General features: G+C 38.7%; 1 long non-coding RNA gene across 1 annotated transcript in view; it reads left to right on the top strand.

Moving 5' to 3' along the window:
- LOC114678234 (uncharacterized) overlaps positions 1–13,958 on the top strand; it is a 118,242-nt gene that overhangs the window by 17,397 nt on the left and 86,887 nt on the right. Inside the window, exon 2 of the long non-coding RNA XR_003729523.2 lies at positions 13,289–13,408. This is a non-coding gene — a long non-coding RNA (uncharacterized LOC114678234). The remainder of the gene's footprint in view (positions 1–13,288; positions 13,409–13,958) is intronic.

Below are 13,958 nucleotides of genomic sequence, written 5' to 3'. Positions count from 1 at the left end.
TACAAGAACAGCAAGGAAAAGACCCACCTCCATGACTCAATTTACCTCCCAGTAGGTTTTTTCACATGTGAGAATTATGGGAATGGGATTTGGGTGGGGACACAGCCAAACTGTATCATTCCACCCCTGACTCCTCGTGTCCTCACATTTCAAATCCAGTAATGCCTTCCCAACACTCTCCCAAAGTCTTAACTCATTTCAGCATTAACTCAAAAGTTCATAGTCCAAAGTCTCATCCAAGACAAGGCAAGTTACTTCCATCTATGAGCCTGTAAAATCAAAAGCAGGTTAGTAACTTCCTAGATACAATGGGGTTACAGGCACTGGGTAAATACAGACATTCTAAATGGGAGAAATTGGCCAAAACAAAGAGGCTACAGGTCCCATGCAAGTCTGAAATCCAGCAGGGCCATAAAATCTTAAGGCTGCAAAATGATCTCTTTTGACTCCATGTCTTGCATCCAGGTCACGCTGATGCAAGAGGTGGGTTCCCATGGTCTTGGGTAGCTCTGACCCTTTGGCTTTGCAAGGTACAGCTTCCCTCCTGGCTGCTTTCATGGGCTGGCATTGAGTGTCGTGTCGGTGGCTTTTCCAGGTGCATGGTACAAATTGTTGGTGAATCTACCATTCTGGGGTCTGGAGGATAGTGGCCCTCTTCTCATGCCTCCACTAGGTGGTGCCCCAGTAGGGACTCTGTGTGGGGGCTTCAACTCCAAGTTTTCCTTCCACACTGTCTTAGAAGAGGTTCTCCATGAGAGCCCTGCTCCTGCAGCAAACTTCTGCCTGGGCATCCAAGAGTTTCCCATAAGTCTTCAGAAGGCAGAAGTTCCCAAAACTCAATTCTTGACTTCTGTGTACTTGCATGATCAACACCACATGGAAATTGCCAAGGCTTGGGGTTTGCAGTCTCTGAAGCCATGGCCCAAGCTCTCCATTGGCCCCTTTAAGCCATGGCTGGAGTGACCGGAATGCAGGGCACCTAGTCCCTAGGCCGCACACAGCATGGGGACCCTGGGCCTGGCATATGAAACCACTGTTTCCTCCTAGCCTCTGGGAGGGGCTGCCAGGAAGGCCTCTGCCATGCCCTGGAGACATTTACCCAATTGTCTTGGGGATTAATATTCGGCTCCTCATTACTTATGCAAATTTCTGCAGCCAGCTTGGATTTCTCCTCAGAAAATGGGATTTTCTTTTCTATTGCATTGTCATGCTGCAAATGTTCTGAATTTTTATGCTCTGCTTCCTTTATAAAACTGAATGTCTTTAACAACACTTGTCACTTCTTAAATACTTTGCTGCTTAGAAATTTCTTCTGTCAGATACCCTAAATCATCTCTCTCAAGTTCAAAGTTCCATAAATCTCTAAGGCAGGAGCAAAATGCTGCCAGTCTCTTTGCTAAAACATAACAAGAATCATCTTTGTTCCAGGTTTCAATGAGTTTCTCCTTTCCATCTGAGACCACTTCAGCCTTAATTTTATTGTCCATATTGCTATCAGCATTTTGTGAAAAGCCATTCAACAAGTATCTAGAAATTTCCAGTTTCCCACATTTTCCTGTCTTCTTCTGAACTCTCCAAACTGTTCCAACTCCTGGCTGTTACCCTGTTCCAAAGTTGCTGCCACATTTTTGGGTATCTTTCCAGCGGTGCCCCACTCTACTGGTACCAATTTACTGTATCAGTCCATTTTCATGCTACTAATACAGACATATCCAAGACTGGGCAATTTACCAAACAAAGATGTTTATTGGACTCACAGTTCCACCTGGCTGGGGAGGCCTCACAATCACGGTGGAAGGTGAAAGGCATGTCTCATATGGGGACAGACAGGAGAAGAGAGCTTGTGCAGGGAAACTCCCATTGTTAAAACCATCATATCTTGTGAGACTTATTCATTATCATGAGAATAGCACAGGAAAGACCCACCCCCATGAGTCAATTATCTCCCACCAGGTCCCTCTTACAACACATGGGAATTGTGGGAGTTACAATTCAAGATGAGATTTGGGTGGGGACACAGCCAAACCACATCACCTTGGTTGCCAGTGCAGGATTCACATGCCGTTTTGGTTCTTCTGGGTAGGAGCCTCCAACTTCTGCTGCTTCTAGTTGGCTATCTTAACCCCACCCCTCTACAGTTTTCTTTGGAAACATAATTTTCCCTCTCCTGCTTCCCATTTCTACCAAATACAAGTCACAATAGGAACAACTTATTTGCAAAATTTATTTTAGTCTTATTATACTTGGTGTGATTATTTTTATAGTAGTGTATGTAAATAATAGCTATTGGCTGTATAGACTCTTTTAAAATTGGCTTTGCTGGACTTTTTTTCACAAATAATTTTAAGTTAGACTTTTAAAAGCCTCTTGATCCAAGCCAAAAATTTATCTATGCCTGCAGATACCTGTATGAAATGGGTAAATTCCTCTCTTTTTGAGGTTCTAAAATAACTTGGTGTTCCTGGGCCTGTCAGAAAGTGGTATTCTTTACTTACTACAGGAATTTTGTAAAGAAATTATATTATATAAAGGAAGTATCAGAGCAGTCTTTTCAAGGATCCTTTTCTCGGCTCTCTAAAGTCAACCTTAATTCTTAAAAGTAGTCTGGTAATACCTGGAAAATATGACATTTCAGTCAAAGCCTTGGTAAAATAACCAGTGTTTTGTATTGTGTCCTGCTGTAAAAGAGAACAAATACTTATTGAGCTTATTCAAGTAATTCTAATGCCGTAAATTAAGAATATTCATACCTGGGTGATGGGATCATGTATACCCCAAACCTCAGGGTTACTCAGGTAAGAAACATGCACATGTAACCCCTGAATCTAAAGTCAAAGTTGAAAAAAATACTCAAAAATCTTTTATTCTAGAGAAATCAGATGGAGAGAAAAAGATATGCTTTAAATTTTCCTTACAAGAGTAAGTATATTTTGCCCAATTTGTTGTAAGTTCTAAGCAGCCCAAAAGAAAAAAGTTCATCACTCTGGAAAATAAAACATAAAAAGAATCAGTATGCTTCACATTTTAAAATAAAAGTTTAGTTCTCTATTATTTCAATCTCAGGTAATTAACTGTTGTTCTGCTTAATATTGGATTAGGAATCCTCATGAACAGATCAGCTTTTTAGTAAAAGTCTTGGAAGATTTTTTCCAAGCCCAAAGGTATAATCTCCAAAATTATCAAAAACCTGTACTCAACTTGTCAGAGTCCTTTCTACGATTTTCTTTAAAAAAGCAAATTTTTGACTATAATCTATTTTTTGAGAAGAATCAAAGTAAAACAATAATTGCTTTGAATGACATTAGTCTTAGAACAATTATAATTAAAGACAAAATTGACAAGGAAGTTTGGTTATTTCTGTGACACACAAGAATTTATCATAATAATCATAATTATTAATCCTAACATACAGTAAGACATCAGAGTTTTAGGAATTTCATGCAACTGTGGGACACATGTTAATAACATGTTTTTATAAACATAACCCACAGAAAGTTAAACATCGTTTTATATTTGGCACTGCTTCTTGTATAATTTTAATAGGCTGATTATATCTCTCTTGGACTTTCAGGGGCCCTAATATCCAAACTGTTAATTTGACGTAAAAAAGATTAAATTTATAATTTGAAATACAATTTTGGAAAGTTTGTCAAATATCAAAGGTCTAAAAACTTGATATCACAAAATAGTTTCACAGGTCACTATAAAATAAATCATTCATTTAGCCAATGTGATAATTCAAAGATTTCAAAAAGCAAAGCAAAATCCTTTACTCTTTTATAGAGAGAAGACTTAGTTTCCCAAGCAATCAAAATACCTCAGAAGGCAAACTGAATCTATCTCTTCCTCTTTCCCTCTTTTTGTTTGTTGCTTACTCAAAAAGTAAACAAAAATATTTTATTTCTTCTTATTATTATATGGAAATCTCTTTCCAAAGAGAAACCCAAATTTCACGTTTACATTAAGGTAAAATTTGCAAAATGTCTAGCCTTTCCTTGTTTTAATACCTAATGTGCATTTTCAACAGCATATTTATTATCAGGGTCACTGAGATTTGCTCCCTCCAAAGCCCTCTGAAAAACATAGGCATCTTGCATATGTTAACAACCTGTGTTGGGGTTTTTTTTTTGGTCTCTACGTTTAATGCTGAAGTCTGTTTCTTTGGGACACTTCAAACTCTCTGATTCATAGCCATGTAAACTACCCCTCTGCTTTCTGCTGCAAACAGGAGAAAGTGCTGCAAATAAAAAATTCTTTAAAGTCCGTCTTATAGTGTGAGCTTAAAACAGCTTCCTTTCTACTTACACTATCTTCCTCCTCAAATGAATAAAGATATAAACATCATCACAATGTCTATGTTATATGCTCTCATTATTTAACTATGTTATACTGCATTTCAGGCTGGGCATGGTAGCTCACGCCTGGAATCCCAACACTTTGGGAGGCCAAGACGGGACCCAGGAGCTTGAGACCAACCTGAATAACATAGGGAGATCCCATTTCTAAAAATAACAATTAAAAAATTAGCCAGGAGTGATGGTGCACACTAGTGGTCCCAGCTACTCAGGAGGCAGAGTTAGGAGGATCACCTGACCCTTGCGGGGAGGGCCAAGGCTACAGAGAGCCATGATTGAGCCACTGCACTCCAGCCTAGGTGACAGAGTGAGACTCTCTCTCTCTCTTTCTCTCTCTCTGTTTCTCTCTCTCTCCCTCTATCTCTGTGTGTGTGTGATACCTAAACACAAACACATACACACATATATACATACATATATATACACACACACATATACTACACTTCCCAATCAAAAAATAATTTTATTCACTCATTCTAAAGTTAATTGTAATAAAACCTAATAAACAAATACATTGAGTCAGTTTGAACACAAGGTAATATGGTTGTTTTATAAGGGGCACTTCCTGCTTCGCTCAGCACTTCTTCCGGCTGCCTGTGAACAAGATGCCTTGCTTCCCTTTCACCGTCTGCCATGATTGTCAGTTTGCTGAGGCCTCCCTAGCCATGCTGAACTGTGAGTCAATTAAACCTTTTTCCTTTATAAATTACCCAGTTTCAGGTAGTTCTTTATAGCAGTATAAAAATGAACTAATACACAAGGTAAGATTACTATAAACCTTTCATAATGCTTTACAATATTTTCCCTTCTCCTTTTTCAGCTTTCTGTACATTGTTTTATTTATCATTCTTTTTGGTTATTTGATTTAAAACAATCCTTAAAGCCTCTAACTTAGGCAAAAATATTTTTCCTTTAACAAAAATCACATCATTATCATGTCTTCTTATAATCTTTTTAAATCAAAAACACATCCTGCTTTTCTTATACACGTTGTATATAGAATTGTTTATCTCATGTCTAGTGCTTTTGATTATATACATTAGTTACAGTGTTAACTGTTACCCTTGTTTTTAGTGAAAAACTTAGAAGGTAAATACTTTGAAAGATGCAGAACCCAGGACAAAGGCACGGAACTTAGATATAAACAAAGGTAAGGTTTGTTATGTAAACTTTAAGCCATTTTCTTCTCCATCCTAAAAGTTTGTAGAGGTTTAGGTGCGCAGAGGGAGATGCTCTCACAAATGGAGATTTTTGCTTATAGATGTAAATTTATTTTACAAAGAGTTTCATAATAGCCAGATAAACGTCAGAAAGTTGTATTTTGGCTTTTTAACTTAGCTTGTATCTTAATTACATTATTGGCTTCCAGGTGGAGCCCTTTAATGAGGAGAAAGAAAGTATGCAGTTTATAGTGCTAAAAATTTAAATGTGAAAAGCAGGCACAGGTGGAAGGTAGAAAACAGGTCCCTCAAAATCAGGGATCCCATTTTTACGTTAAACTCTGGGTCCCAAAAGTAGGGAAACACCGTGGGACTAGAGAGTGCAATGCTTCTGCGGAATATCTAGTTGCAAGCACATTCCCATTCCTTCGAGGCTGGTGGGCAACCCACTGTCAGTCAGCCCACTCTGTAATCACCTCATTCCCCATGAGTCTTATGCCTCAGTGGGGAGTGTTTCCATAGCCTCCAAGGGTCTCCAAGTCAGCCTTTCCTTATCCAAATGCACAAAGAGACAAGTAGCCCCCTGTGGTGATAATCATTTATTGCCAACAACTGTCATTAGCCATTTCTAACACAGTGAATAGTTCTATTTTCCAAATATTTGTGAAACCAGAACTCTATCCCGTTGACATTCTTTGAAAGTAGAATTTGGAAAAATATATTCTGGAGAAAGTTCCTAAAAGCATAACTTATGCAGGAATGTATGAAGCAAACTAAGCAGAATATATAATTGTGTTACATATAACATCCTCTTTTGTGACACTAATTGTTCCACCTTACCAGATCAACTGCAGCAGTACACAACATAATGCAGTCATTTCTTTCATTTAAAAAAGGAACAGGCCAGGTGTGGCGACTCACGCCACCACTTTGGTGTGGCTGAGGCAGGCGGATCATGAGGTCAGGAGGTCAAGACCAGCCTGGCCAACATGGTGAAACGCCGTCTCTACTGAAAATACAAAAATCAGCTGGGCATGGTATCAGGCACCTGTAACCACAGCTACTCGGGAGGTAGGCTGAGGTAGGAGAATTGCTTTAACACAGGAGGTAGAGGTTGCAGTGAGCTGAGACTGCACTCCAGCCTGGGTGACAGAGCAAGACTCCGTCTCAAAAAATATATATAATAATAAAATAAAATAAATAGAAATCTCTTTATTGACTGCACTCAATACCATCCCAGTTTTCTGACCCCCTGCTCTGCTCATCTGATTTAAAAAGTTGTCTGTATGTGCTGTGTTTTGTGCTGAACTGTGTATCCCCTCTAAATTCCTACATGGAGTCCCTGACTCCCTAGTACCACAGAATGTGACTACATTTGGAGACAGGGCCTTGATTAAGTTAAAGCGAGGCCATTAGGGGAGGCCCTAATCCAGTGTGACTAGTGTCCTTAAAGAAGAGGAAATTTGAATGCACAGAGAGACACTAGGGGGATGGGCACAGAGGAAAGACCACATGAGGATACCATGAGAAGGCAGCCCTCTGCAAGCCAAGGAGAAAGGCCTCAGGAGAAACCAGACCTGCCAACACCTTGATCTTTGGACTTTCAGCCTCCACAATGGTGAGGAAATATATTTCTGCTGTTTTAACCCAGAAGTCTGTGATATTTTGTTATAGTAACCCTAGCTGCCTCCAATTTGTCTCTTCCTTTTCCTCTTGAGCCTACTCCACCTGGGTTTTTACCAACACAGCTCTTCCAAAATGACACACAGCAAGGATAGCACACCGCATGTGATACAGTTGATTACTCTTTCTTCCTTAAAAACCACTTTTCACTTGGCTTCTAGGACACTAAACTCTACTGGTTTTCCTCCTACTTCCCTGACCATACCTTCTCAGTCTTCATTCAGATTTTTCCCTGTTCCCCTAACCTCTCGAACAACCCTCCCACCCTGGGATTCGGTACTCTGCTTTTCTTCTTCTGCTCTCTCAGCCCATTATTATCTAGCTTGCATACTTATTATCATTGTCTAATTCCAACACGGGAAGGTGAGGATTTTTTGTCTGTTTTACCCACTGATAGATTACCACCTAGAATAGTTCCTGGCACATGTTAAGTAAGCACAACACATGCTTTTTGAATGAATAAATTAGATGAAGTCAATCGATGCTCTTAAGAAAATGGTATTTTGTTTAGTGTAGGGTCCTGCCTTTCTCATTACGTTCTCTTCTGATGAACTTTTCTTGTGTTTGTTTGGAAGCAGGAGAGGTTTATTTCAGTAACATTTCTGAAGTTCTAGGATAGTCTAGTGTGAAGAGCATGGGCTTCAGACCGACCGGATGTTGTACTTTCACTGGTTTAAACTTTCTGTGCCTGTTAACTCAAATTTGAACAAAAGCTAATAATTATTTCTCTCCATAGGGTTATCATGAAAGTTAAGTGAGAAAATCACTAGGTAACACAGAGCCTCTTGCCTTGCAAGTCCTCAGTGTTATCTTCCATCACTGATATGATCAGAATATCTGTAGCAAAAATACATCAGTTTCTTGAATAGAGGAATCTTGGCTTTTCTTTCTTTTTTCCCCCCCACCAGTTGTTATTATTGAAATCTGCATAATGAAGACACTCAGAAATTCTCCTCAATAACCTATAAGCAACCCCCTAACTACCTAGGAGTAAGGAGACAACGGAGTCCCAAAGGTATAGACATCTATGTAGAAAAGTGCCAGCACTCATTTTTATTTCTCTGTTCAAAGCTTCACATGATGTCCAAAATATCTCTTGTAATTCTGTGCAAAAAGATGGAAGACAATTTGGAATCCTCTTCAAATTTAAGAGTTATGAGTCAATAAAATTATTTTTTGATTTGGAAGTGCAGTATATGTGTGTGTGTATATATATGTATGTATATATGTGTGTAGGTGTGTGTGTTTATGTATCACACACACAGAGAAAGAGAGAGTCTCACTCTGTCACCTAGGCTGGAGTGCAGTGGCTCAATCATGGCTCTCTGTAGCCTCGGCCCTACTCCCAAGGGTCAGGTGATCCTCCTCACTCCTGAGTAGCTGGGACCACAAGTGTGCACTGTCACTCTTGGCTAATTTTTTTATTGTTATTTTTAGAGATGGGATTTCCCTGTGTTATTCAGGTTGGTCTCAAGCTCCTGGGTCCCACGTTGGCCTCTCAAAGTGTTGGGATTCCAGGCATGAGCCACCATGCCCAGCCTGAAGTGCAGTATAACATAGTTAAATAATGAGAGCATATAACATAGAAATTGTGATGGTGTTTACATCTTTATTCATTTGAGGGGGAAGATAGTGTAAGTAGAAAGGAAAGTGTTTTAAGCTCACACTATAAGACAGACTTTAAAGAATTTTTTATTTGCAGCACTTTCTCCTGTTTGCAGCAGAAAGCAGAGGGGTAGTTCACATGGCTATGAATCAGAGTTTGAATTGTCCCAAAGAAACAGACTTCAGCATTAAACGTAGAGACAAAAAAACCCCACGCAGGTTGTTAACATATGCAAGAAGCCTACGTTTTTCAGAGGGCTTTGGAGGGAGCAAATCTCAGTGACCCTGATAATAAATATGCTGTTGAAAATGCACATTAAGTATTAAAATAAGGAAAGGCTGGACATTTTGCAAATTTTAAAAAGGAAATTATAGGCAAATAGGCAAGCAAGTGTAAAGCAGGACCCAGTTAGCATAACAAGTGGTTTAGTACAGTTGGAACATAGTGTGGGAGTGAGGTTTTCAATATGCTTTTGTTTATAAAATGATTTTTAGATTGTCGCAATTACTAGCTCTCCCCAGTCTTGTAAGCCAAAAGTGGACCAGAGCTTTCCTTTTCCTGGTATTGCATGAGAGATTTTGGACACTACAGTGCAAAACTCTAATAAGGGAATGGATTAAAGTTGCAAGAAGGGTTTAAGCTCAGCTTTGGTAAATGGTGTAGTATAAAACTTGACAGATGGGCTTTGAGTTCAGGAAAACTAGGTTCATATTTCAGCTCTGTGACTTGTTAACAGGATGATCTTAGGCAAGCCTAAATTCTATTTTACATAATGTAGTGATATTGCCTTCCTCACAAGATGGTTGTTAGGATTAAATAAAATTATGTATGGAAAGTATTTAGCACAGCACATACCATGTAATTAATGTTTGGTAAGGGTAAACGATGTCATTAATGTGGACAACGGCAATGATTGAAATAGACCTAGAAGGGAGATATTGGGAAAAAAGCTTTCTGCTTCAGAGAATGGACAAAACAGGCAAAAATTTAAATAAACCATCTTAGTTTCTACATTATGCTGAGCGATAAGAACCTCAAAGCTTCACAAGCAAGAATGTGCTGGAGTACCGGAACTTCTTGCATAATAGAAGGGAACTGGAGCTTGGGAGAGTAAGAAAATGTAATCAACTTTCTGCCTTTGTACTTGGCACGTAGCTCACTTAAGAATGCTTTTCTCCAACAGATGGCCAGCTAGTGTCAAAAGATCAGTGCTAATCTCAGTGAACTCCAACAAGCTTGATTCTAGAACTTTAGAAAGCCATAATACTCACGTACTGGGTGAGGCCAATAACAGAGAGAGAAATGGTCTCAATGGATTGTCAAGAATGAAAAAAGAGAATGTTTATTTTTAAAAGTCTTTTTAGTCTTAAAAAAATGTGTTTCTTTTGCAGTGATATTTCGGTTCTGTAGTGCTAGTCAGGTCTTATACTAGAAAAGATGTACAAATGCTGTCAGAGGAAAATTCCTGCTGCTCTTTGTTCTAAATTTCACAATCACCCTTTAAGACTATGCCCCCCATGGAAATGTTATATAAAGCCATCATTTTTCCTAAATTGTTTATTAAAACAATTTTTGAAATGGTTGAAGATTTTTATCTATGTTACCATAATCAATACCATGTCGATAAAATATTTTCCTGCTGATCTTCTCAGACTCTAAAGAAAAGCTTTCTATCCCATAATATGCTCTCATTTCTGAAATGATTACATTTTATGCTGGCTCATGGTATAAACTTTCAAAGCCACCAGCTGAGTTGTCATTGTAGTACAGCTGATTCCTTGATTGATATACAGTGTCTGAGATGTCTTTGTTCTCCTGACTTCCCACTGGTTACGAGATTACAGATAAGAATAAAAGAAAAGAGTGTAACAACCAGAGGAACACTGGGGTCTCTAATGATATCAGAGGTTACCTTCTCTTTAAGAGAGGATTTGTTACTTTAAAATTATTGGATCATCCCAATATGTCATGCTGCGCAAGTCAATTCAGCTAAAGACGGGGCTTTGGAAAGCTTTCTTCCTGATCCGGAGTTCATCTAATTTTTGGCTGTAGAAAATCTATGTCCTGAGAAATTAGATGTCTGGAACGATCTTTAATCTCAGTGGATGGCTTTTTTGGTTGTTGTTGGAGTGTTGCTCAATTGTGAGGAAAAATACAATTTTCCTTATAACACAGGGAAATAAAGGATTTTTAAAAAATTTTTACTTTATTATGTAAAGGAAAGTATTTAATGCTGGCCTATTCGTTTGCAGAAAAGAGATAATACTTTCCATTTGCTCTGAGAAAATGGTGGCCTGTTTTGTTTTCTTTTCTTTCACAATGAAAGAAAATTGGCATATTGAGACATTCCTTGGAAAGTGTATAGGACATCTAGAGTCAGCTTCCGTTCTGTGTATACTCAGCCTATCAAAAGATTCAGAACTAAGCCTTGATCGGTTAACTAATTTTTCTGTTTTGGAAACTTCTCTGAATCCATTATTATGTAAAACAAATAAAATTGGTTTTTCTTTCAAAGATAAACATCCACTGTGCTTCAATACTTGTCAGGGTTATGACTTCCTAGCTGGCTATTTATCATTTTTCTACAGAAATGGAAACTCTTCCTCCTCCTTCCCTCTCATCTTCTCCATAGTGCCAGGTGAGTTCGAGAGTTGAACACTTTAGATTTAAAAATCACTTTACTGAATCCCATCTGTGAGCTTTTACTCCTAATGAAATGCACTGATAGATCTTACACACTTGTGTCATGCAGTAGCTATTTGGTGAAAGAAGTCAGCATGCAGATGTATCCTCTAACAAGAAAAACTAAGACAAACCATATCATATTTTGAATTGATATAGGTTGAGATCACCACAGAGAAAATGTATAATCTATTTCAAACAGCCTAGGAGGAGAGTTTGAAACAAAAAATCATTAGGCTGAACAGTATTCTGCTTGACAGTAAAATTTGAGTTGTTGTTTTATATCCATGAAGGATCTTTTTTTTTTTAAGAAAACTTTTAAGGTTCAGGGGTACAAGTGCAGGTTTGTTACATAGGTAAGCTTGTGTCATGGGGGTTTGTTGTACAGATTATTTCATTACCCAGGTATTAGCCCTAGTAACCATTAGTTATTTTTCCTGATCCTCTCCCTTTTCCCACCCTCCACCCTCTAAAAGGCCCCAGTGTGTGTTGTTTCTGTCTGTGTGTCCATGTGTTCTCATCATTTAGCTCCCACTTATAAGTGAGAACATGGGGTATTTGGTTTTCCGTTCTTGTGTTGGTTTGCTAAGGATAATGGCCTCTAGCTCCATCCATGTCCCTGCAAAGGACATGATCTCATTCTTTTTCATGGCTGCATAGTGTTCCATAGTGTCTATGTATCACATTATCTTTACCAGGTCTATTATTGATGGACACTCAGGTTGACTCCATGTCTTTGCTATTATGAGTAGTGCTGCAGTGAACATACACATGCATGTGTCTTCACAATAGAACACAAATAACAGTCAAGCTGAGAGCCAAATCTGGAATGAACTCCCATTCACAATTCCCACAAATAAAATACCTAGGAATACAGATAACTAAGCAGGTGAAAGATGTCTCCAAGGAGAACAACAAACCACTGCTCAAAGAAATCAGAGGTGGCAAAAACAAATGGAAAAACATTCCATGATCATGGATAGGAAGAAGCAGTATCAGGAAAATGGCCATACTGCCCAAAACAATTTATAGATTCAATGCTATTTCTATTAAACTACTATTGACATTCTTCAAAGAACTAGAGAAAACTATTTTAAAATTCATATAGAATCAATAAAGAGGCTGAATAGCCAAGGTAATCCTAAGCGAAAAGAACAAAGCTGGAGGCATCATAGTACCCAACTTCAAACTACACTACATGGCTACAGTAACCAAAACAGCCTTGTATTGGTACAAAAACAGACACATAGGCCAATGAAACAGAATACAGCATGATCTTATTTCATCAGACAGTTTCACCTTGTTCTATTCAGTCCCATTGTACCAGGGACTGAATTAGGGGCTTCAGTCCCAGTGAAGGAAACTAGAATATGTCACCCCAGAATATATCTCTTTAACATAGAGAAAGTAACCTCTAATTTTTTAACTAAAGGCAATTAAGAAGCAGCAAAGAGAGAGAAGCTCTCTCTATCCTCCTTTTCTGCCTAAAGATAGGATAGAAATTCTCTTTTACTGGACACAGTTCTTATCAGCTCAGAGATGGCACCAGAGGAATATGCAAACAAGCCTTGCTCTATTAGTTTATTTTCATAAATTCACCTTCCCACAGTTTCCCACCTCTGCTTTCTTTTGTCCTGTTACTCCTCTAAAAGTTATTGTTCCTTGTTGAAGGTCCTATATAAGCCACGGTTTTAAGGCAGTGCTTTGAGTCACCTTTCATTGAAGTTTCTTCTATGTGAAGTCCACTGCATGTATTTGTAAACCTACTTGTTTTTCTCCTGTTAATCTGTCTTTTGTTACAGGAGTCTGTCTCACCTACAAACTTATGAGGGTCACAGAAAACACCCACAAACTTATGAGGATCACGGAAAACACCTCTACCCCAGCTTAGAGCCAATCTATTCAACCTGCATTGTTAGCAGGTAAGACTGTTTGTTCACGGGCTACCTATAATGGTAGAAAACACTTTGTTTTCTTAAAAGCAGACCTGAGAGGCTCTGACTCCTTCAAATATGCTAATCTCCTTCAAACAGGCAATGTGCCGGTCTTGTTTGTCAACGTGGGAGAGGCACGCAGCTGATCCCTCTGATCCATTTCACCGACAGGGCAGAAAAAAAAAAAAAATTCATGGCTGGAATTGTTATCTTTTACCTTGGAACCAAAAGTTTCACAGAGCTAGTGGGCATGAGGGCTGTGACAGACAGCTATCCGTAGGATAGTATGGAGCCAGCACATGGATATTTCAGAATAGCCACTCTAGCTAAGGAGGCAGAATAGCAAGGCATAAGATAAAGCGAGCTTGGAGGAAAGCATCTTTAGTAAGAAAAGCCTTTCCTTGGTTCTACTGGCCCCTCTGGGATCAGATTCCTATGATAAACAATATGCTCCGTTAATTCTTTTACCCTGTGTGTCTCATGTAAATAATAGTGTCATTTATAGAACGCCTAATTGTGGTGCCTAAACAGGTACTGC

This window comes from Macaca mulatta, chromosome 1 (genome assembly GCF_049350105.2).
Source record: "Macaca mulatta isolate MMU2019108-1 chromosome 1, T2T-MMU8v2.0, whole genome shotgun sequence".
NCBI lineage: Eukaryota > Metazoa > Chordata > Mammalia > Primates > Cercopithecidae > Macaca > Macaca mulatta.
Note: the sequence above shows the minus strand (reverse complement) of the source record. Positions and strands in the feature narration are given on the sequence as shown.